The 13220-nt window shown below is 39.8% G+C and overlaps 1 protein-coding gene across 2 annotated transcripts in view; it reads left to right on the top strand.

Annotated features, from left to right (window-relative positions):
- LOC135651058 (protein CCA1-like) overlaps positions 1-13220 on the top strand; it is a 32769-nt gene that overhangs the window by 15633 nt on the left and 3916 nt on the right. Inside the window, exon 3 of one of the 2 annotated variants that reach the window (XM_065170847.1) lies at positions 8443-12088. The exons of the other annotated variant lie outside the window; for it this stretch is intronic. The gene's annotated coding sequence lies outside the window, so the exon portion shown is untranslated. The remainder of the gene's footprint in view (positions 1-8442; positions 12089-13220) is intronic. 2 annotated transcript variants of the gene reach the window in all.

The following is a 13220-nucleotide window of genomic DNA, read 5'->3' as shown; positions in this document are numbered from 1 at the left end:
CAAGCCTAAAGAGGCCACCAACCCAACTAAAATGGGATTTATAAGCCTTCGGCTGCCCCTCTACACGCTGTACAAGGCATGAACATGCCAACAGACACGGACAGATATAAGCATTACATCAAACATCCTGTTTCAAAGTTTGTCCGTGACAGAACGGTTCGTTGAACGAAGTTGTTGCGAGTGCGCGACAACCGTTCGTGACACCATGGTGCCACCCGGGTGGTTCCAGGATGCTGAGATGGCTGACATTTCATGTGCAGTAACGGTCTGCAGAAAACAACCGTGGCACGTGAAAACGGAGCCATTTTGGGGTTGTTTTGCTTGGCGGGGTGAGCGGTTGCACTATAGCGCTGTAACCTGTTCGAACTTATATTTTTACAAGCAAAAACACACAAAACCAAGGCAAAACATGCTACAAAGCATTTGTACATATATGCAAAAGCGACGAATGGTTCGTTGAATGAAGTTGTTGCGGGTGCGCAACGACTGTTCGTGACATTCTCCCCCACTTAAACTGTCGACGCCCTCGTCGATGCTTGTTGGTAGTTTTTGATGATTGCTTCTTCATGTCGTAGGGCGTCTTCGGGCTCCCAATTGGCTTCGGTTCGGGGAAGTTTTCGCTACTTCACCAAGTACTCAGTCTGCTCAGCTCCATTGGGTAGCTTTATTTTGTGATCCGCTAAAATGGTTTTAATTCGCTTCTCGTATGAGGCTCTGGTGGGAGGTAGCCGAGTTGGAACACTTCGGGAAGCATCTTGCAGATCTAAGTGGTAGGCTTTCAAGTTGCTGGCGTGAAAAATATTGTGAATTTTGAGCCACGCTAGCAGCTGCAACTTATAGGAGACGTTGCCTACCCTACTGATAATTGGGAAGGGCCCTTCATACTTGCGCACCAATCCTTTGTGTACTTTGTTCCTAAAAAATTGGAGTGATGCTGGTTAGAGCTTTACCAACACCAAATCGTCGACTTTGAACTCCTGCGGTTGCCTTCCCAAGTCTGCCCACTTCATTTTTTTGGCCACCTTCTCTAAGTAAGCCCGCGCAATATCTGCATTTTGGTGTCATTCTTTTACAAAGTGATATGCTGACGGACTACTCCCAGTATACTCGATAGCCAAGGTGTGAGGAGTTGACGGTTGTTGTCCTATAATGATCTTGAAGGGGCTTTTGTTGGACGCAGAACTTCGTTGCAAGTTGTAGGAGAATTGTGCTATGTCCAACAGCTTCACCCAGTCTTGTTGATTGGCACTCACATAGTGCCGAAGATATTGCTCAAGGAGCGAGTTTATCTTTTCGGTTTAGCCATCTGTCTGGGGGTGGAGGCTTATGGAGAAGTATAACTTAGACCCAAGCAATTTGAATAGCTCGGTCCAGAATTGTCCTAGGAACCGAGCGTTTCGATCACTGATGATGTTATGCGGGACTCCCTAATACTTCACCACATTCTTCATCATCAACTTAGCCGCCTCCTCTGCTGAATAGTGTAGGGGTGTAGAAATAAAAGTTGCATACTTTGAAAATCGATCGACCACCACGAGTATCGATCCGAGTCCCCCTACTGCTGGCAAGCTCGATATGAAGTCCAAGGAAATGCTCTTCCACGGCCTTTCTGGTCCGGGCAACGGCTCCAAAAGTCCCATCGATTTCCGCTGCTCCACTTTGTCTTGTTGGCAAGTGAGGCACGTTCGAGCATATTCCTTAACATCAGTCCCCATCTTTGACCAGTAGAAGACCCTCTCCACGAGAGCCAAGGTTCTATGAATACCCGGATGTTCAGCCCAAAGGGAATCGTGACACTCTCTTAAGAGTTTACGTCTCAAATTGTCCACTCGAGGAACATAAACCCTATTCCCTTTTGTGTAAACGAGTCCCTCCTGGACCCAAAATCATTGTGTCTTGCCTTCTTTGATGAGCTTTATCATGGTATTGCCTAGGGATCACTGTACAGTCCATCCTTGATCTTGGAAAGGAAGTTGGAGTGCAACTAACTTGCTTGGCCTTTGCCCCCCCAATTGTATGGTATTCACTCGCTTCACTTTCCGGCTCAATGCATCGGCCACGACATTTTCTTTTTCGGGCTTGTACTCCATTGCCATATCAAACTCGGTCAGGAAGTCCTGCGAACGTGCTTGCTTTGGAGAGAGTTTCTTTTGAGTTTGGAAATAGCTTAAAGCGATGTTGTCTATCCTCGGCACAAATCGCGATCCGAGAAAACCCATGTATAATTTCTAGGCTTCAACATTTTTGCCCAAGGTGTTGCCACTGATCTAGATAAGATTTGCGTCATTTTAAAATGGCCTAAGCTTAAAACCCTTTCTGAGATTCGTAGTTTTCATGGATTAGTCTCTTCCTATAGGAGATTCATTAGACGGTTTATTTCTATCTTAGCATCTATCATTGATTGCCTAAAGAAATGTGAGTTTTCCTGGACCTTGGTTGCTACCAAAGCCTTTGTTGACATCAAAACGAAAATGACCTCCGTTCTTTTTCTTGGGCACCCTGACTTTAGTAAACCCTTTGAGGTCACTTGTGATGCCTCTGGCATAGGCATAGGAGGAATTCTTAGTCAAGAGGGTTTGCTCCTCGCCTTTTTCAATGAGAAACTCAATGATACAAAACAACATTATTCTACCTACAATAAAGAGAATTTTACATGATTGTGCAATGTTTTAAGTATTGATGATATTACCTTTTGTCGTAAGAGTTTGTCTTATTGTTTAACCACCATACCCTAAGATACTTAAATGCCTAAAAGAAGTTAAATGCTTGACGTGCCATATGGGTTGAGTTTTTCAACGAATACTCTTTTGTAATTAAGCATTGTTTTGACACTTAAAACAAGGCTGCTGATGCCCTTAGTTGAATTTCTATAATCCTATCTATCATTAATGTCAATGTCATAGGATTCGAGCAATTAAAAGAAGAGTATACCTAATGTTCATACTTTAGTCACATATATCGAGAAGCCCAAGATGGAAATCGTCGTGAACATATAGACTTCATTCTTAGGGATGTTTACCTTTTTTGATTTACTAGATTGTGTGTTCCCCTATTCTCCCTTCGAGAGTTCCTTGTTTGGGAAATGCACGGGGCTAGATTAGCAGGTCACCTAGGTCGAGACAAAACCATTGCATTAGTCGAGGATAGATTTTATTGACCTTTCTTAAAGTGAGATGTTGCTCAAGTGGTGTCGTTGTGTCACACCTATCAAGTTGCCCATGGCCATGACTCTATTCTGGTTGTTAATTGATTTTCAAAATGGCCCACTTTATCTTATCTAACTAGACCAATGACGCCTCACACATTTCCAAATTGTTCTTTCAAGAAGTGGCTAAATTACATGGCTTGCTCTTAAACCATGATGTCCTATGGGGATGTGAAATTTGTTAGCTATCTTTGGGAAACTTGGTGGAAATTGTTTGACACAACATTGAAGTTCTCTTTAACCTTTCACTCCTAGGCTGATGGTCAAACTGATGTTGTTAATCATTCCTTGGGAAATCTTCTTAGATCTTTAGTTAGGGAGAAACATAGAAACTAGGACTTAACCTTATCCACTGCAAAATTTGCATACAATAACTCAATCAACCGCTCCATCGGAAAAAACTTATTTCAAACTATCCTCAGTTGTACTCTTCACACCCCTATTGACCTTGCACCCCTTGCACTTAGCTATCGTGCCTCAGAACCAACCCACTCCTTCGCTCAATATATTCATGATTTGTATGCTGAGAGTCGACGTAAAATTGCCTTAAGTAATGAAAGTTATAAACTTGCTGCTAATGCACATTGTAGAAGTCAAGAGTTTCAAATTGGTGATTATGTCTTGTTTCGTATTTGTCCTGAGCAAGGTTCGTAATACTGTACCGTACCGGTATTTCGACCTGGGCTCGGTACCGGTACGGTACGGTGTAACGAGTACTGTAGCATTGCTACAGTGTGCTACAGTGCGGACCGGTACCGGGCGGTCCGCGTACCGACAACCTGTCGGACTGGTATGTACCACCCGTACCGGGCGGTACGGCTCGGTACGGCAGACACTGGTCCTGAGAGATTCCCTAAAAACTTATTCAAAAAGTTGTATGCCCGAGCCATTGGTCCTTTCTCCATTATCCAAAAACTAGGATCTAATGCATATATGCTTGATTTGCCTTATTTTAAATATTAATTTAGTTTTCATTATGGAGAATTTAACTCTATGTCATGGTACTTTTGAGCCTCCTCTGTCCACTGGTGTTTTTGCAAGTGACAATCCTCCCAAAGCATCGATTCTCCCACAACACTAGGATGATGTAAAGGTCATTCTTGATAATCGCCTTGTTTTATCTACTACTAGCATTACCAACACTTTCTTGTCAAGTGGCATGATCGTCCAGCCTCTGATGCCACTTGGATTACTTTGGAGGAACTTCGTGACTTTGCACCAGGCTTATTGAAATAGTATCTTGCATATCAGTCTTCGGGGTCAAGTTCTTTTCCACCGAGGCAGAATGATGGGGAACCATCGAGCTTTGCAAAGGATTTCAAAAAATTTTATTCTAGGTAATGATATCAACAAAAAGTCATTAATTAGTTGGTCTAAAAATTCCAAAAGTTGTGTTGAAAATTGAAAAGTCCTTTGCTCTTTCTAGAGACTCATTTTATATTAAGTGCACTTATTTACTATTTAGGTATTTTAGAATTCATATTTTGGATTTTTAAAATGCATACTAATTCCCTAGGATATTATTCTTGGAAATCATTGTCTAATTGTACCAAGGCTCCTAAACCCCTATAAATAGTGGAGCTTGTTAATGAATCAAATAATTCAGATTTGAATAAAAAAATTGCATTTTCTCTAGTCTCTTACTCTCCTCTCTTATCTCACACTTCTCTTTCTTTCGATTCTCCTCTCTCTCTCTACTTCCCTACTTTGTTCTACGTCACTTGCCCTATGAACATCTCTAGACATCTAGTTGTCCCATCTACGATCGATGATGCGATTATAAGAGATTGTTTTGAATATATGGACATTTGTCTACCCCATCACCTAGTCTATTTCGTTGCTGCTAAATATGAATTTCAAGCTGAAGTGGCAAACCAAGTAATATTAAGCCATAAGATCTTTTCATATAAATATTTTTTGCAAGAATGCATAAACCTAATGATGATTGTAGTCGTAATAAGGGAACTTGATTTCGCCTAGATTAGTTCATATCAGCAGATATTTACCCTACGAGGAATGAGTTGAGATGCTGACCACCTAATACAAATGGGTAGTCTGGTCCGATTTAGTTGTTTTTCAAAAATTCTGGTTCTTAAGGGTTTACACATGGACAAAGTCACGAGGCAACTTGCAAGGCGCCCCGCTGACAACATCTTGGTATTTCTCCCTTCCTCCACAAAGATGTAGCCTGGATATATGCTATTTCTGTGAAGATCTAATTCAAATCTGAATGTAGATTTGAATGGCTGTTGTTACTCTCGTGATTTAGGCTTGACCTTCATAGATCTTAGATTTGAATGGACCTACTAGTTAAAATCAGAATGTAGGTGTAGCCTAGATCTTCGTCGATCTAGCCTTGATCATTGTAGATTTAGCCTTAATCCATGTGCAGCTACACTAGATCTGGAAGGTCTACCCTAAACCCATTCAGGCTAGATCTGAATTCATTCAGGCTATGTCCACAAAGATCTAGGTTAGATCATGTTAATCTAGTTTAGATCCATGAGGATCAAAGCAGACCAATCCTTGATTCTTGTGGATCTAGCTTTGATACACAAGGTTCAAGGTTGATGAATCATAATCTGATGCATCAATTGACTCATAGAATGATCCTTCTTTTATAGTACACTAGAAAATTTATGTTGCTCATTTTGGTAGGGCCGGACAAATTGGCACACATGAGGGTCACACCATACAGATCCCCTTCTTGATTCAGTTACAAATTTCTTTAACCTCCTTATGATACTTCCCGGCAATCTCAAATGACGAAGATGTATTATGGGGCCATTTTTTTGAACCGTGAACACCATGGATTTCTAATAAGTATCTTGAGTTGTATGTTGAGGGATGCGGTTGAAGTTGAATTACTTTGCTATTGTGTTTGCTATATATCTCTTCTCTTTAGCATAAGCATCATCACTCCTACTTTGTTTTCTCCTATAAGATGGGAATGTCATGGGATCAAGATTGACAATATCAGGATTTGGCTCCATGCAGAAAGAGCTTAAAAGTCCCTTAATGTCCCTGACTCGGAATTTACTTGGGGCTGGCTGCCTCATACAAGCACTCTTTCCTAACTCATGAATACCCCAATCATTGGGTTGCCTCAAGCTAGTACTCTTGCCCAAGGTTCAAAGTTATCAATCCTTAGGTGAAACAATTTTTATATATATTAAAATTTTTGTGGCCAATTGGAGACTCCATGTTGATGCCAATCTCGTAGCTTTGCAGATTTGCCAGTCAGGATTTTGAGAGAAAGCGGCTGAAGGTTGGCTCTTGTTGGACTGAATTGATGTTTGCCTATTGGAGAATTTGTTTGAATGATGAAATGAACTTATATGGAATTGAAATTTTGTAAGGATATTATTGAGTCAATGTGTTTCATTTGAATTAAATTATACTAGGATCACAGATTTTTTGGTTGGGTAACCAGTGCCGAACCACAGCTGCAGTTATTCTAGGATAGAATTATGCAGCAGGCTGAATCTTGCACCAATTTGTTCATGGTCTTAGAAGTTGATCTAGGTCTGTTCGAAGGGTAGTTTCTAAAGAATAAACAGAGAGAGTCCTACATCAGATGGATCCAAGATCAAAGACAGATATGATAATCGTTGTGATGGGGTCTTACTCAAACTACATGTTGAATAAATTGTTACCTTCAGTATTTCCAATTATGTCAAAAAATTCATGGTTGTTTGAGACCAGAGTAGACATAGCAGAACCCTAGGTTAGTCTGGCTTAGTTTGGGCAGGGGAAATATTCTCCTCATAAATCTAACTTCCACTATCATGATCTAGGACCTTGCTGTGGTAATAATACTTTCTGGCATCATTTAGATTTATTCTTTTCACATTGAGGGATGAATATAGATGTGACTTATTATAACTTGCAAAAACAATAAAACAATTATATGTTTTAGTTAGAAGATATTGCTCCACTCTTGAAACCCGGTCTGAAATTCCACTGACTAGGGTTGAGTTGGTGTAAACTGTTGGGAATCTTGTGCTGGAATCTGGAAAAAACAATTGATTACCCTCTTAATCAACTAGAAGAGTGTAGCCTGTTGTCAACAGCCTTCACAAGGGCTTTTTAGCAGATGATGCAGCTTTCCTAGTGGATCGAGAGGCTTTGGATGTAGTTCTAGCTTTAAGGTGACATCTTCAATCAGTTAACAACCATGATACAAATCTTTGTTTTCCACCTACATGACTTGGTCAGTCGTCCTTGAGCCGTGTAAGCAATGTTGATGTGGCTGTCCTCGTGGGTCTAGGTTGGATACATGATATTTTGATTAAAGATAGATCCACATGGATCCAATCTAGATCCATATAGATTTGAGCAAAATTATGTGGGTCTAGCTAATGGGTGGAGGAGGAGCATTGGAGATGGTGAGGTAGCGGGTGGTGACTGGTGAGCAGCAGGTGGCACAAAGTTGAGGAGAATTGGGTGGGGAGGGGAAAGTGGGAGAGAGAGGCGCATGCCAATTAAATTAAAAAGTGCAATGGCAGTCTATCAAAAATATCAAAAAGAAGTTAAATTAATTTCTATTGGAGCTTTTGAATTCTAGAACAAGGGCAGACTTGATCGAGCAAAAGACCCTGGTTTGCATGCCAATTTAAGCCTGGATCATAAATACTGTCCAGTACGTACTACTCAGGGTGAAATTTTGAAACTATGATCCCAACCAACAGATCCTAGAATATGGAGGAAAATGTGCTTCTCCATAATCTTTCCATGATGAGGATGCATACTGACAGGTAACCAGTCGCTTGACGTGAACATCAACTTGAGTCTGGTCATTCTTTGTTATATGATCTTCAATGATATGAAATAAATAGCAAATTGAGTTACACCTAGCTGTATGAGCATCCAATCCGACCCTTTACATCAATGCATGAGCTCAATGATGATTATATATAAATTGAGTGATTCTTTGTGCCTTCACCACTGTCCTCCAACTAGTTTAATATTGCCAATGCCCTCCAACATGAGACTTATACAATAGGCCGCATATGGTTTTTGACAAAAAAAAACATGATGTCCATCAAACGCTCACCAACCTTCTTGAAGTAGCTCTATAATTGGTGACCACTTGCATGATAAACTATTGTCCAATCTCATTCAAGATAGTCTTCATCATATTCTTATGTAATTTTGTTCATACTGCTATGTACCGATTGATATTTAGTTATTTACTGTTCCAAATGTGATCTAACCCACGAATCACCCATTTTCAGGTGATCCACATGTGGTCCAAGGCTTATCGTGAAGTCAACTTGGTTCTTTTTATGATATCCACCCCTTGCCCCTCTTTTGCCTCACTCCTCACATTGTAAATTGTTGTCTGCTGTCGCACCTCACATCATCCACTTCCATTGTCCATCACCGCCCGCTGTCTTGTTACCCCCGGCCCACCGGCCCTATTGAATTGTTACTCTTCATCTTCCGTCGTTGCCGCCTCCTCCCCTATCTGCATTGCCACCTCTTCCTCTTCTTATCCAATGCCTAGCCCTCCTCTCCTTTTCTGCCCGCTTTGTCCCATCCTCTTCTTCTTTGCCTCCTCCTCTTTTCTTTCTCCTCTTTTTCCTCCTCCCTATTCTTTGTGTCGTGGTGCCAGACCCATGCCATTCTCCCAATGGACCAGCACAGATCCGATACCTAAAATTGAGTTCCACGCTCCATGAAACCCTATTTGTACCAAACACAGTGAATATGATTTGTTATATCAATCAACTTATGAAAGGCAATCTTGTATAAACATAGATAAGAGAACTATGATACTCATCATGGTAAGATCAAGCTATTTGTCGCACATAAGTGACATCATATGCATCTCACTACTTCTTAAATGACTTGATCCATTCTTGGATTTCCTTTACCTCCTCATCAAGATGTCTCAAATGAAGTAGTTTGTATAACAAGAATATGTGTTTTAATGGAAACCACGACACTATGGTAAGGGTCTCAAGCTTCATGATGATGCACTTAAAAGTTGAATCAATTTCCAACTATTTTTACTATATCCCTTTTACTTATCTTTAGTGTAAGCATCATTGATCTTGGTTTAATTTGCAATCTAAGAGATGAAATTGCAGAATGATCCAAATCGACAACATCAAGAACTTTCTTTTTGCTGAATAAACTGTATGATTCCCATGTGCACCCTTGGGACAATCTCATACTAGTAATCCTGCCAAGCTAAAATGCACCACTGGGCTTCTTATAATGACATACATGTCTAATTCTATTCTCATAGCATTCCTTCATATTGGAAACCAAGGATTGTAATTTCGTACTGTATCGGAGTTTTGATGTCAGCTCGGTACGGTACGGTATGAGCATATCGAGCAGTATGCTTTAGCATACCGCTCTCTCTCTCTATATATATATAAGTTAAAAAAATAAAAAAGAGGTGACGTCGTCGAGGCAACGTCGCCTTGTTTCTTCTCCCCACGTGCGGTTTCTTCTCCCCACACAGATGAGGAGAAGTTGCTAATGACGCCAAGGCCTTGTCACCTCAGACGAGGAGGCAACATCTCATTTGCGGCGTCCGACGAGGGAGGGCGACGACGGATCAGGATCGTCAAGGGAGAGCGGCGTCGGATCTCTAGGGTCTCCCTTTTCTTCTCCCTCTTCTTCCTTCTCGCTCGGCTAATATTGTCCACTACGGTAACGGGGCGGAAACAACCCCAATCGACAGTATCGCCCGGTAGTGGGCGGTCCGTGTATCGATCTGCTAGCGGACCGGTATGTATCGCCCGGTACGGGTGGTATCATTCGAAATTAAAACCCTTGTTGGAAACTAAAAAATTTCAACAACCATCACCACTATTGCCATTGTAATGGTCATATTTAGTGGAATTATTAAATCCATGCCAATATCCTATGGCCTCCTTGTAGATGTATATATGCCTACCGATGCAAGAATCACAACTGCAAGCTCACAATTCTCATCAACATAGTTCACATGACTCACTCATCATGAGTGAACGACTTAAATCTCCATGTATCATTGTCCTTCTTGAATACTTTCTATTGTAGCCTTAAGGCTTTTCAGATATCTAACTTTATCTTCAAATCTTGTTCAATCACTTGGGGTGCCTTTGTACTTGTTGCCATGTTTGAAAATCCACCATGACCAATGTAATGGTGCATGCACCATCAATGATGGTCGTTGCTCTAAGTGATAAGCATGCTTTTATGTTAGAATTGATACTTTGTCACTTTGATATCATTTCCTACAAACATTAACAAACTCATTCATGTGTATAATTATTAGGTTTTACATTTGATACTAAAAATATTTGGTTCCACATTGGTTGGAGATCAAGGTCTAATAAAGAGGCAAAGGTAAATCTATTCCTAGAGGTGCCTTTTAGGTCTACCTTGAAAGGATAAAACCATGTAGGGTTTATCCAGAACTCGCACTAGTGATGGCTAATATAGATCTTATCAGTGAATCTAGTCAATGCTTATTGCGCTTGATGCCATGTCAGCTATAGAAGATAAGGAAGAATCTAAAGGATGGATGTGTCATATTAGTAGAGCATCTAAAGGTCGATTGTTATATAAAGCTACCTTCTTATGAATGTTTTCATTTGTAACTTACTAAACGAATACTTCAAGGCTTCTGATGCTTACAAAAATATATCGACTTTTGTCGTTAGAGGGGTTTTGCGAGTCATTTTTGAAGGAAGTGGGATATGAGATACGAGCATCATTCATCCTCGAATTGAGGTGAGCCAAACGATACAAGCATTTTTTGCATATGGAAAAATATCTCCCTCTTCCAATTTCGGAATACTAAAAAATCTTTCCTCTTCCTGACGCGATAATACTAAAAAAACTGAGCGAGGTAGGGTAAATTTTTTCAAGTCAAATTAATAACCAAATTTGATCATATTAATATCTAACTCAGATATGCAATTATTTAGGTCGGGCTTTTGACGCTTACAAAAGCGTACCGACTTTGGTCGTTGGAGGGGTTTTGCTAGTCGATTTTGAAGAAAGTGGGTACAAGATACGAGCATCATTCATCCAAGAATTGAGGTGAGCCAAAGGATACAAGCATTTTTTGCATAAGGAAAAATATCTCCCTCTTCCAATTTCTGAATACTAGAAAATCTTTCCTCTTTCTGACGCGATAATACTTAAAAAATGAGCTAGGTCAAGTAAATTTTTCCAAGTCAAATTGATAGCCAAATTTTATCATATTAATATCTAACTTAGATCTGCAAATATTTAGGTTAGATATAAGACACATCATTAAATCTACAAATATTTGGGAAATGTCTTCATCTAAATCTAGAGGTTTCATGATAAGCATCACATCATGTTCCGAAGAAAGAACTAATGACAAAGCATAATAAACAAAAATAAACTACTAATTTTGAGTCTAACCTTCAGATGTATCTTGACTTGGAAAAATACAGTGATGATTTCTGGAGTTTTAACCTTAATTAGCTAAAAATTAGAGCTTTTAAACTATCATTACCAAATAGACATTTTAATCCTTGATTTGTGGTAGGTGTTAGATGCTGTGCATTAATTTTGCCTAGTTGATGATTGATATCAAAACTGATTGGTATAGGTTGATATATACTGGTTTGACAGCTGCCCAGTCCGCAAACTGGACAATTTTGTCTGGTCCAATTCAGTATCCGGTGTACGGCCTAGTTTGCTTATTGTAGTGAATGACTAGTTTGTTTTGGTCTGGTCACCCAACTTCCCTCACCCTTTTCTTATTTGATCCTTTGTTTCTCCCTTCCCTTTTGTTCCATTCTACCAAACTATCTATATCTCACTCACAAATCTTCATATTTCTCAAATCTAGCTTTGATTTCAACCAAATCAAGGCTCAATTTATTTTTTCTGCAGAACAAGGTAAATCCTAATCTTAAATTCAAATTTGACTTTAGTCTTTGTTGATTGCAGCTTTTTTCTTGCATAAGTTTTAGATCTATGCATTCCTCTTATAAATTCTTGTTGAAATGAGGCGGAATCTTCACAAATCTAGCATATATCTATTTCTTAGAAGCTGTAGGTCAAGGATATAGGCGGGATCTACACAAATCTAGCATATAGGGGTGCAAGACTAATTCAGGATACAGCTTCTTTGTATGAGATTACTGGGATGTGTCTTGATGGGGAGGTCAAGGATATATCATATTGAATCAAGTCACTTAAGATTTAGAGGGACCTATATGGTCTGACCCCCATGTGTTGTAGCTGGTTCACCCCTACTAGGATGAGTGTCATCAATTTCCTGATTTATTGTAATAGAATGATTATCTTCCATAAGTCAGTTGATGCATCAGATAAGATTCATGACACAAGGTATATTTAGAACATGATGAAGACGATGGTGGATGAGATCGAAGATCACTATGTATTCCATATAGTGACTAATAATGGTGCATAATTCAGGAAGGTTGGCAAACAACTGATGGACATGCTAGCACATCTTTTATGTATACCATGTGTGGCTCACTGTTTAGGCCTCATGATGAATGTCATTAACATACCCTTGTGAAGAGAACAGTGGCAAATGCACAAAGTATTATCCACTTTGTTTATAATCATCATTGAGTACACGTGTTAATGTGGAGATTCATACAAGGTGAGCTCTTACGATCAAGGGTAACTTTATTTGCCACTAAATTTACCTTTCTAAAGTCCATCTGGCAGAGATAGAGTGGGTTCAAGGCTGTGTTCTCATTGGATAACTGAGGTTTTTCTAGCTCATCGGATGGAAAAAGGGTTGAGAAGCACATTTTGTCTAGATTCTAGGATTTAATGAGTGAGATTATTATTACCATAGAGCCATTATATGTAGTCTTGCATCAGGTTGACATCATATTGATGTGTTGGGTTGATGTAGAGAACAGATTACAAATGGGCTACATATATCACATGATATGCACTATCAGGGATGTGAGAGCATGAGAGAAGACACTTCCTGATCCTGAGAGACCCGAGTATTATCTTTATATCATTGATCGGATATGTGAGTTCC

This window comes from Musa acuminata, chromosome BXJ3-10, assembly GCF_036884655.1.
Source record: "Musa acuminata AAA Group cultivar baxijiao chromosome BXJ3-10, Cavendish_Baxijiao_AAA, whole genome shotgun sequence".
Classification (NCBI taxonomy): Eukaryota; Viridiplantae; Streptophyta; class Magnoliopsida; order Zingiberales; family Musaceae; genus Musa; species Musa acuminata.
This window is presented reverse-complemented; position numbering and strand designations above follow the sequence as displayed.